Below are 10,386 nucleotides of genomic sequence, written 5' to 3'. Positions count from 1 at the left end.
TTTTGGAGATGAACAAACAAGCAAAAATAGAAGTAGCTGTTCAAAATTCAAAATATATATGTCGAAATCAGGAAACTGAAGGGATACTCATTATTATTACTACTGGTTAACACTGCAGCAATCAGAACATCCAGAACAATGAGAGATGAAACAAAAAATACAGTTAGAAAGAAGGATTAAACGCTATTGTTTGTAGATAATACAATTATATGCTTAGAAAACTAGGAAAATCAAATTTACAAAGTTCAAAAATTAGGGTTTCAGCAAAATAGAAGATAAATATGCTAAAAGTAATAGCTTTCTTTTCAATCAGCTAAAAATTAATTGAAAAGAATTATTTCATTTCCTCCAGAAACAAGAAATATAAAATAAGTCTAATAGAAATTATGTAGTTCTCAAATGACAAAATTATAGCACTTCCCATATATAAAATGAGATTTAAACGTAGAATGTTAAATGTAGATATGTACCACGTTCCTGAATAGACACACTAATTTTGCAAAGATATCATTACTTCCCAAGTTAACTTGATAAAACTAGAAAAAATATAGGTGTGGGGTAGCTTTGTAATGTCAACTTTCTATTTCTCGTAACAGGGACGAGAGAGATTCTTACGGGAGATTTGAAGAGCCGAAGTGAAGCAGCAGCCGTTTTGTAGCTTGCGCACTTTGTCACTGAGCTGCAGTTTCATCTCTTGGCGTGATGTAGTGGTCAGGCCTGCAACGCTCCGCCTTCCCCTGGATCCTCCTTCAGCTGCTCTGACTCCCAGGCCAGATGTGTGTTTGGCCCCATGAACGGGAGATACCCACACCGTACCATCAAGGGCAGAGGCAACAAGAACAGGCACTGGTTTCACTCCATCCCTGTGGGGCTCCAGCTCATGCTTGTGGTTCCACCTTGTCCCTGCTCTGCCCACTTTACCTCCATCTTTCCTTCCCAACTGCTTGCCCTCTGGACCTCAACCTGTAGCATTAGACCCAAAGACAGCAGCCTTGCAGACACTGCTTAACCATCTCCTACAATTATATAAGATCAAATCTGTGTGTGTGTATCTCCTAATAGCTCTGCTTTTCTGACTGAACTGTGACTGACACAATGTGTCTAATGAGGAAGGATTGATGTAAAAGACTTTTTAAAAGAATAATAGCAATGGAAGAACTCACAAAAACTGAGAAATGTGATTACATACAAATGAAAACTTCTGAATGTGAAAACTACATAAATACGTTTAAAGGCAAAATTAAAAACGTGATAGATAAAAGTTTAATGTATTTGATATATAAGAAATTTCTATGAATAAATTCTTAAAATACTAACAATATAGCTGAAAAATGGAACATATGAATAGGCATGTTAAAGACAAATTATAATTGTTCATTAGACATATAAAATCAATATGAAATATCAATTTATTTAAACAAATCAATACAAATTAAAATTGCCTGCATAATCTACAAACTGTAATTTACTAAACTGTTAAAAAGTCTAATCTTACTTACTGATAGTGAGAAAGTAAATTGATATATAGTTTTCAGAGGTCACTTTGGCCAGACATATCAGGAGCCTTGGGGAAATTATTAATTCTACTTCTAGAAATCCAACCTAAGAACACAATTAGCATTTCAGTAATTAATAATATACAAACATGTTCATTGCAGTGTTACCTATGCTAACAAACCACTGCATACATAATTTTTTGTGAATAGGAAATTGGTTAAATACATCATGGTATATTCATAAGACAGAGCATAGCTTCCATTAAAAATGACATACTTGAAATATTAAAATAAGGTAATTAATATCTGTAATATAGTGTGATGTGAAAAGAATGGCCTATAAAACTTTGTAAAGTATGTGTAACTTTCATTAAAAATTATAAATTAAATTAAATATAAAATGGTAAAAGACTAGAAGAAAAATACGTTAAAATCTAAGTGGCCATTATGTAGAGGATTATGGAAGTTTTTGTACTTCTGCCTTTTACATTTCTTATATTTGTTTTTCTCTTTATGATTTTCCGTATTTAAGTTTTCTATATTTGCTTTATAATCACAAAAAATAGAAGCTATTAATATACCAAATTTTTGTCCCTGGATGATGGGATTAGGGACAGGTTTCTGGTTTTATGGAATCCCGATTTTTTTTTTTTTTTTTGGCGTGGAAGATTCACTCTGAGCTAACATCTGTTGCCCATGTTCCTTTTTTTGCTTGAGGAAGATTAGCCCTGTGCAAACATCTGTGCCAATCTTCCTCTATTTTGTATGTGGGATGCTGCCACAGCATGGCTTGATGAACGGTGTGTAGATCCATGCTTAGGATCCAAAACTGCTAACCCTAGGCTGCTGAAACAGAGCGCATGAACTTAACCATTACACCACCTGACCAGCCGCAAGAATCCCAATTTTTTTTAATGTGTTAAGTTTATAATCTGACTTTTTATAAAAATCATCCTTTTCACTTTATAGCCTTATCTCAGAGGCCAAGTGAGCACACTTGTAAGTCTGACATTCTTGGAAAAAATGAGCTACTTCCCTGAAATTGTGAATCTCTGAGCTAGAAGATGAGTAGGAATAGTTAAACTGTGATTAGTAAAGGTCGTGTCATTATTTTTCAGAACATGACTTCCCACAGTGCAACAGTTCTAATTGTTAGAAAGGTCTCATCTAAGTGCTTCCAACAAATGGTTCTAATTCTAGCCTCTTGGGCTACACAGAGTATATCTAATCCTTCCTTCACATGCAAGCCCTTCAAATATTTGACAAGTTTTCATTTCCCCTGGGTCTTCTCAAAGCTAAATATCTCCAGATTATTTAACTATTTCTCAGAGGTCATTATTTTGTCTCTTCAACTCACAAGCCATCCTTCAGACACATTTCCTTTTTTCAGACAATTAACGAATAAGAAAACCTTATTGACTAGCCATGAAAAAAGATGAAAAGTCAATGGTAACATCTATTTTCAGATTTATTTATTTTTCCATACTATTTGTTAGAAAGGAATTTATTTTTCCTTTTAAAAATCGAATTTCCAGGGGGCTGGCCCCATGGCCGAGTGGTTAAGTTCGCGCGCTCCACTGCAGGCGGCCCAGTATTTTGTTGGTTCGAATCCTGGGCGCGGACATGGCACTGCTCATCAAACCACACTGAGGCAGCGTCCCGCATACCACAACTAGAAGAACCCACAACGAAGAATATACAACTATGTACCGGGGGGCTTTGGGGAGAAAAAGGAAAAAATAAAATCTTTAAAAAAAAAAATTGAGGGCTGGCCCCGTGGCTGAGTGGTTAAGTTCGCGCGCTCCGCTGCAGGCGGCCCAGTGTTTCGTTGGTTCGAATCCTGGGCGCGGACATGGCACTGCTCATCAAACCACGCTGAGGCAGCGTCCCACATGTCACAACTAGAAGGACCCACAACGAAGAATATACAACTATGTACCAGAGGGGCTTTGGGGAGAAAAAGGAAAAAAAATAAAATGTTTTAAAAAAAAAATTGAATTTCCAGGAACTGTTCTTCATTTTTAACTCAAGTACTCAGTAAATTCTGAGTTAAGGATGCATTTTACTAAATTATTTAATTATTCCTGGAAGCATGGGGGCAGTATAGACTAGTATTTAGGAGCATAGGCTCTGGAATCAGAACATTTGGGTTCAAATCCTGCTCTACTATTCACAGCTGTATGACCTTGGGCATAACTCTGTGTGTTTGTTTCCTTCTCTATCAAATGGATGGTGATAATAGGAAACGTTAAACAGGAGAATATACGTAAAGCCCTTAAGTCACAGTGCCTGGCACACGGTACAGTCTTTTTAAGTAAAACAGTTTATATGCATTCTCAAAGTCATTTAAAAATCTTCAAAGTAAGTCTATATGAAGATAGCGACCACATGAAGCATCTCTATGAAGACAGGATATGATTAGAAACCAAAAGCATAATAGCTATTAACGGTAGTTTTTGCAATATTTCACTTCCCAAACCTAAATACATAATTTAATTTAAAAACTGTGCTTTTATAAATTCAAGTTAACAGATACAGAACTTTATGTGAAAGACATAGATAAATAGGGCATGTGGACCAATGAATTAAATTCAGTGTTCCAGGGGAGAAATAATGAGGGTTTGATTCTAGATAGGAGGAGGCAGTTTTATAACAATGAAACTACTATTTTATTGAGTGCTTACCCTGTGCCAAGCACTCAGAGGAGGAGGAGGAAGAAGGTCGGGGGAGGAGAAGAGAGGAGGTGGGAGAGGAGGCAAGGAAAGGGGAGGGGGAAGGGGGAAGAGTGAGTGGGAGCTAACAGGTATTGAGGGCAAATACTGTGTTAACTGCTTCACGAGAACTGTTCCATTTAATCCCACAAAGCTAGGAAATAGGTATGAGATACCTTCAGATAAATTAAGTAACGTGCCCAAGGCCACACAATTTATAACTGGCAAAGAAGGAATCAAACCTGGTTCTTAACCACTAAGGTATTATTAGGGGAAAAAACTTTAGTTACGGGGATAGGAAAGAAAGGATAGGAAAGCAAAGGTGAAGATCTGGTGTCTGAATGACAAAATCAGGAGTGATAAGAAATATGGATTTCAGTGGGGATGGGAGGTGGAATAAAAAGAGTCGAAGAATAATTCTTTGGTTTTTGCATTTCTGAAGGCAATATCTAAGACACTCTAAGTAAAGAAAATTGGGAGGCAGATTATACTAAATCAATTTCACATTACAAAGATATTGAACACTGAAGGTCAATAACAACACTTAAAAGACTAGGCAACATTCTCAATCCTTCCTATTACTTAATTCTGATAACTGGGAAAGTAAAATGAAACATGGAAGATAATAAAAACATTTTCTTTTCTTTTTTTTATCAAGATGATTTTTTAATTTGGTAACTTTAGAAATGTCCATGTTTGCCTCAATTTGATAAAATAAAGTTTAGCAATGGGAAATGGCTTTAACCAGTATTTCCTTAAATTCACACACCCAAGGAAACCTTTCAGGACCTAGCAGCATGTTTGAGTCATGCCACTTTTACTTTCGGAGAGAAGCAGAGCCTGGCTGGTGATATTGCCATGCCAATGCTTTCTTCTTCTAGATACACACCTGATTAAAGGCTACGGGATCAAAGAGCGAACCACTTAGAGCAAACTGCTGCAGACCCAAAAGCACATCTGTGAGCGGAATCACTTAAAACTATTTTAAAGGGTCATCACAAAGAGGGTGCTTATTTTTAGAAATGAGTTTTCTTTTGATACAAAGAAAAATGTTTGCCATTTCCCTTATGTTTATAACAACATTCCAATTTAATCTTCAGTTTAAAAATTCTTTAATTATTGCACAACAATGTTTTGTTGATTGCACAACACCCACATCTCTGTTTGATACTAAAATCTAGACTTTTCTACAAGAGTGTGTGTGTGTGTGTGTGAGCACACACACATTCTTTTCCTTTATGGTAATGATATATGTTAAAGCTATGGTTTACAACTTTAATTTTGCTCTCAGGCGAAAGCTATAAACATGAATGATAGAAAAAAAGTCTGTTATAAAAACATTACATATTTACTAATTTCATTATTATTTACCCAAATCTTTTTCTGATAACAGCAGTGGAGCTGGAAAGGAGCATGGTATTGTGCAGGTATCTGTTCCAAAAGTTTATTCTTCTGAATTCTGTGGCCTATTCTCCACCACTTAAAGTCATTGACATGTATATATATATATATAAGGTCTTCAAGTAAAAGTAACCAATAGGGGTTGGAATTATTCTTAGGATGATGATTAGAATCTCATACAGAAAAAGGCCTTCAATCTAAATTTCCTTTGTTGGTTATCGTGACTATCACTGAAAAATCTGGAAGAACATATGCCAAAACACACAACCACATGTTTTCTTGTCCAGTCATACATAAGAAACCAGCATAATTATTCTTGAATTAAAATCAAAAGCAAGTTTATAAGAAGAGATCTATGTTCTTATAAATACTGAGACCTCATCTAGTGTTAGTTGATAACAATCATTGTATTTACTTCACTTTTGTTTATAGTGAAATTAAAAGTTGAAAGACAAAAAACAGTCCTACCAATTTAAATAAATTATGTGAAAAAACCACTGCATATACCTTTATACCTTTATGTGCCTTTGCCATTTCTATTTTTAGCAAATATATTGTTCTAATGTTGTATAACATTTTAATTTTCCTTGTCCTATACTGTTTTGTAAAATTTAAGAGTGAACTTTTAAAAACAAACAAGCAAACAAATAAACAAAAAACAAAAGAAGTTTGTCTGCTCCTAGAAGACAGAACCAAAAAAACATTGGGTAAATTTAAAAACACACACACATTAGTTTTGCTTCTCTACAATTTAGTCATTATAGTAGAATATAAGTTTCAAACGCACAAAACCTCGAGTCTCCTGGTGCATCTTGTGTTACCATCTCTTATTCCACTGGCATTTCTATGTTGGAGCAGAGTGTTCCTAGGATAATTTAGCTAAAACAAAAAGCTAGTTTTTCCTTGTTGTCTATTCAAATATCCAGAGATGCCAAAAGGAATTCTTTCACTTTTTTTCCTTATATGCTCTATAAGGGAGCAAACTGTTTCAGTAATTTTTTTCTAAGTTTGATGAGTGATGTTTCACCTAAATGTTCATTCTGTTTTCTAATAAGAAAATGTACCATCTTATAAAAGAAATAATGTTGTCAGTAGAGGACTATACCTTTTTTTTCCACTTTATACTTTTACTTTCCCAGGGTATACTTTTTACCTTTCTAGAGTTCCTTAAGTCGCTAATGGTCAGACAAGAAAAGGTTGCCAGATGATCAATGTTAAACCTGAAGAATAATGTCCAACTTACATTACAAGGTTATTTTGAGACTCACTTGAAAAATGTAAATGATTGTTAAAAGTGAAAATATGAAGCAAATAAGAGACATTATTATTGATTGTTAGTGAAACCTCATTTGAGCCCTGCAAATCTTCAAAGAACAAGGCCTCAAGTCCCAAAGAAAGGCAGCTATTGCTAGACAACCAAGAACATTGCCTAATTATGTTATCTATTAAAACATAAGGCATGCTGGTCATGTAGATCTCTGGACGATTTCTGAATCAATGAGACCACTCATATTCCACCACGTATTTTCTAGGACTGATTAACTTCCCAAACATCACCTGTGCACCTAAAAGAATGAATGGGTAGTGAAGAAGTCAATCTCTCTAAGTATCTACTATTCTGCCTACTGTTTGGGGAGTATAAAGATGAACAAATCATGGTTACTGTGCTTAAAGGGAAATGCAAAAGGCAAGAAAAAATTGTCCACAAATAAATGCAATCTAATAGTATTTTATTCCCATAGGAGAGCTGCCAGATTTCAAGTCCTGATTAAATGAGTCTTTCTGTGATCCAATTTTTTTCCATGCCATTTCTGCACCTAAGCCATGCCTCTCTGGTCCTCAAACAGCAGCAGTCTAGCACGGATCAACACAGAATCTTAGATGGATACCTTTAAGCAATCAGACTTACATATACACAAATAAGTATACTTAGCTTATTTACCTGGAGTTGTACCTAAGTCCCCAACCTGTTTCTCAGTTCAAAATGTCAACTTCTTCTCACCCCTCAATTGTCCTCACAACACTAGAAAACAAAATTAACCAATCTGGCGTTGTTCTCCCAATCTCATCAGACTAAAAGGAAGTCAGCACAAGAGTCACAAACCAAAGTAGGAGATGCCTTAGATTAATGTTATTTCTTGCACATTCTAGCAGTTTATTAAATACATGAGATGAAAAATTAACAAAACATAACAGTGTTTGTGTTACCTCTCCAGGAAGTTAACACTTTTCCAGAGGACGGCTTGATCTCCGAGTTAAAAATGCATAGGAGTTAATTATGCATGGAAAACATACAAAACAGTTTAACAGCAGGCTGTTTTTCTAAGAGTCTAATTAAAGCCTCATTGGAAGTTTTAAACAGTTCACTCTAGCAGATAGTTTGGCCCTGACCTTGATTACTTTTCTTGCTGGTTGTCTTTACTGTCCTGAATTTTTACTGAACTTTTTACTGCTGAAGTGATAGGATTTAGGATTTCAATGGCTCCTGTGTTAGCAGCGGCACTAGAACCAAAAGGGTTTCCTTCCCAAGTGACCTCTTCAAGATGCTTGAGGGTATCTGAGGATAACTGTACCACTTCCTTTGTCCACACACGCACCAGTTGGAAAACAAAACAGTGGTCACATGTGGGGATCAACAGGAGGCTGGCAAACAACATAACTTCAGAATATCGTGAATTTAGAAGTCAATAGTTTTGTATGCTTGTCCAGCTCTTTTCCTGACCACTGGGATGTAGAGAGGAAGAAAACAGCCGAGATCATTAGTAAATCTGCCTCTCCATTTTTACTTCCACAAATACCAAGAAAGAACAAAGACTAAGAGAAAGATAAGTTTTGAAACTTTTCATAAATTTCAGTAACCTGATAATTTTAACAAGTCTTCAACTGATCTTACCCATAAAAAAGTATCTTATAGCAACACTTCATAAATTCAAGTGTTTTCACATACAATAGTACTTACCATATTGTATTATGTTTATGGTCTGCCTCTGACATCAACTGTGAACTCATGGAGAGAAGGGATATGGTAGTCTTTTTTTATGTTTCTAACCTCAAGAAGCCAGGCACACAAAGCAGTTAATATTGTCATTAGAGAGATTTGCCAATCAGAGAATAAGAAATACATGATTTTGTTTAAGATCACCTGATAATAACAGAATAAAAATGAAGGTTTTTGGACAGGTACATTTATCAACTTTTTTCCCTTTAAGTCCACATTTTTTCCATTATATCATTCTGAATAAGATTCATTCATTCGTTTGTTTCACTCATTCAACAATTTATCAAGCGCCTAATAAGAGCCAGGCATTCAGTAATTCATTCAGTAATGAACAAGACAGATACCATCTGTAAACAAATGAAAATGACAGTCTGACAGACATTAACCAAGTAAATTATAAAATTAGTAATGTAATTACAAGTGGCGTAAATAATACAAATGAGACTGAGACCACAACAGAAGAATCTAGCCTAGTCTGGGGGAAAGGGAAATTTTCCTTGAGAAAAGAAATACCAGGTTTTCCTTGATATCTGATTTGAGTTCTGGAGGATAAATAATATACAAACTAGATGTACATGTGTGCATGGGGAGTGGAGGTTGGAGGGAGAGAAAATTCATTCCCAGGCAGAGAGTACAGCACTGCAAAAATCAAAGCATAGGAAGGATTGTTACTCTTTACAGCAATATTTCTCAAACGTGGATTGATATCAATTAGAAGATTATGAAATCAATTTATGGGACACAATCACCACTACATAGACTAGAACGGAATAGAATAAAAAATAGAGGTCACATATAGTAAGCGTGGGTATCATTTTATAAAACTTTTGTATCAGATAAATACATACATTTTTATAGTATTGGGTCATAATGTAGAATGTTTTTCTTACTCTACAGCAGTCAAAAGAGCTTGAAGCTACTGCTTTAAAGGACTGAGACAAGGCCAGTGGTGCTTGAGGCTGGCATAAAATGAGGCTGATGGAGCCAGCAGATACTAGTTAATGAGAGCCCCGTGAAGGATTCAGTCTTTAGACTAGGAACAGTGGGGGGCCACTCAAGGATTTTAATCAGAAGAGAAAAACAATCAGATTTAAATTTGAAGATTACTCTAACTTTATAATATAGAAAATGGGTGGGAATAGGGAGTCAAGAATAGTTATGGGGAGAATAATTCAGAAGCTATTGTACTCATTAAGTGATGGATGCTAGCTCGGGCAAGAATGGTGGCAGAGAGATTCAAAACACAAAATATAAAACAAGTTTAAGGAGGGGCTGGCCCGGTGGCACAGTGATTAGGTTTGCACGTTCCGCTTCAGTGGCCTGGGGTTCACCAGTTCAGATCCTGGGTGTGGACATGGCACTGCTTGGCAAGCCATGCTGTGGTAGGCGTCCCACATATAAAGTAGAGCAAGATGGGCACAGATGTTTGCTCAGGGCCAGTCTTCCTCAGCAAAAAGAGGAAGATTGGCAAATGTTAGCTCAGGGCTAATCTTCCTCAAAAAAACAAACAAACAAAATAAAATAAGTTTAAGGAATACCAGAGAGCACTGAAGGTATGATAAAAGAATAAGAGACTACCAACGATGAGAAAAAAATCATTGAAATGAGAAATTCAATGGATGTTTAACAGCAAAATTAAACACAGTTGAAGAGATAATTGATGAACTGGAAGACAGATCTGAAATTACCCTAAATGCAGTGCAGCAAGGATGACAAACATAAAAAATATGAAAGGGAGGGAGGTTTCACTGGAGTGGGGACTCAAAAACAAAGACCTGAG

The sequence above is a fragment of the Equus quagga genome, chromosome 16 (assembly GCF_021613505.1).
Source record: "Equus quagga isolate Etosha38 chromosome 16, UCLA_HA_Equagga_1.0, whole genome shotgun sequence".
Lineage (NCBI taxonomy): Eukaryota > Metazoa > Chordata > Mammalia > Perissodactyla > Equidae > Equus > Equus quagga.
The sequence above is the reverse complement of the archived record's forward strand: the minus strand, read 5'-3'. Positions refer to the sequence as shown.